General features: G+C 23.7%; 1 long non-coding RNA gene across 1 annotated transcript; it reads right to left on the minus strand.

Moving 5' to 3' along the window:
* Positions 1–1,098: 1,098 nt before the first annotated feature.
* LOC123274045 lies at positions 1,099–2,041 on the minus strand. Its single transcript, XR_006511433.1, has 2 exons — positions 1,801–2,041; positions 1,099–1,691 (listed from the first exon to the last, which is right to left on the minus strand). It is a non-coding gene; the product is annotated as an uncharacterized LOC123274045 (long non-coding RNA).
* Positions 2,042–2,406: the final 365 nt, after the last annotated feature.

Below are 2,406 nucleotides of genomic sequence, written 5' to 3' on the forward strand. Positions count from 1 at the left end.
GATCTAGAAATACAATTCTATAAAGCGCCCAGCGGAGCGGGCGGGTAACAGCTAGTAAATAAATAAAATAAAGATTATAGTAAACAGACATGTACTGAAAATGAAAGTATTATTATTATTATTATTATTATTATTATTATTATAGAAATTGAAGAGAAAAAAGAAAACGCTGAATGAAAGAGAAAATTTAGAGAAGGAAATTTAAAAGCAAAAGAGAACAGACCTATTAAAAGGAAGATGAAGACAACATAAAATATTTTTAACGTTGTGTTTTATAAATTTATATTGATTACTTATTAATTATTAGTATTTTTTATATTAATATATTTTATGTTACTTTGCATGAGAAAGCATTACGTGTTCAAAAATAATAAAATTACTTTATGATATATTTTGAAAATTACAATCAGATTTATCACCTTTTCTCTTTAATTTTATCAAGCTTTATTTTTTAGTGGGAAAAATTAATAAATTAATTATTTCTGATATAAATAATGAATTGAAAATATCGCTTGTAAGTAGTGTTCATCTATTGCAACTTTATCACAACCTATCTGTATATTACTATATTGTTTTTTTAATAGAACACGAGAGTTTACTTAATCGTCCATCTATTGGGGTATTTACCCTTATGCGCATATTATATATTTTTTCAGTGTGGGTTTGATCCAAGAACTTATTTCTTCGTTAAAAATACTAAAAAAACCTTTAAAAAATAAGAAATTTCTACTTCAACATAATTTTAAATGTATATGAGACTTTATTTAATATCCAAATTCTGTTATTAGAAATTCGAAAATTTTTAACCAATCCTAGAATTCTAATTTATTTATAAAAACAACTGAATATTAAACTTTTCAAAAAAAATTTTTTCAAATCAGCAAGTTTTTTCCTGTGTAATAAAAATTATTTGTTTTAAAAACAGAATAATTACTATATTGAAGAATGTATTATAATTTATGATTCTTACCAACAAATATTATCGTTGTTGTCATACTTATGAATAGTAATTCATACTAAGCAACATAAAACTCGTATCACTTTTCAACTAAATTAAGACACATTTTATAAACAGTAAATTATAATACTTAAGAAAAGAAATTGAAACAGCGAAATTTTATTACATCTTACATTTGAAATGTACAGTACAATAAATTTAGATTTTATAAGTGAATAAATTCAGCTGCATTGAATAGTTTATGGATAGATTATACATACAAATTGTTATCTTGTGTATTCAGCGTTGTATTATTATATTATTAATTCAACCGCTATAAATTGATTCGTCATGAATTATTTCTATGTGGAATCATACATATTATGTACAATTAGTACTTTACCACCGTAAATTTCTGTAATTTTTACTCACGATCATTTATAATAACACATACATTTTTTAATATTAATTATTGCGCTAGAGATAATATGTAACACATATATACATTTTTTTTTAATCTTGACTAAAAAATATACATTGTCGATTCACTCTGACGATAATGAACACGATCATAAAATAACTTTCATACTAATATCATGTACACTGGAATAAATGTTGGGCACCTGAAATAATTGAAATACTCGACACTCATGGTTCATGGTGTATGCAGGTAAAGTATATTGAAACACAATTCAAGTATACGTTATTTTGTGTATGTGCAAAGCTTTCTCGCTTTCTCTGACGCTGTACGTTGCTGTACAACCAAAAAAAGATTGATGTACAGCCAAAAAAAAACATAAAACAATAAAGTGACAATCAGGAATATTTTCTGAGTCAATAAACAAAAGATCGATATGAATTACCTCCAGTTATTTGTTGATTGTAACGCTCAATAATAAAATCCCACATAAAACTCGTTATTGCAATAGCAAACTGTTTAATTTATTGAGAAATTATTTTCCGTTAATTGCTTTTGTACTTATGTAATTATAAATGGTTTACAATTTTATAACTTTGCTATCGCCTGTGTTCACGCTTTGATGTTGTTGTTTATTAAATATTAATAAATATTTATCGAAATATAACGTAATACAACTGTTTTTATTTTTCATTGAAACGTTCATTTATTTTTATTAATAACTGTACTTATGCAACGTTATTTATTTGTTTATCAATAAACGAGAATTGTAAACATATTTATGCAAAGTTGTTGGAATATTTTTATTAATTATAAAAAGGAAAATGTTTTTTTTTAGAGAATTAATATCTTTTATCTAAACGATAAAAAATTGAACGATTTTATGATATGAATTTTTTTATTTAAAAATGCTTCTGCAATTTACAAAGTTTATGATATAATATATAAGTGTGTTATGTAATAATTTTTAATCTTCTAATAAAACTTTCGAATTTTTTTTGAATGGGTCAATTTTACTTCTAAAATAGTTTAATGCGAATGCATATCAATC

Source organism: Cotesia glomerata, unplaced genomic scaffold, assembly GCF_020080835.1.
Source record: "Cotesia glomerata isolate CgM1 unplaced genomic scaffold, MPM_Cglom_v2.3 scaffold_1926, whole genome shotgun sequence".
NCBI classification, from domain to species: domain Eukaryota; kingdom Metazoa; phylum Arthropoda; class Insecta; order Hymenoptera; family Braconidae; genus Cotesia; species Cotesia glomerata.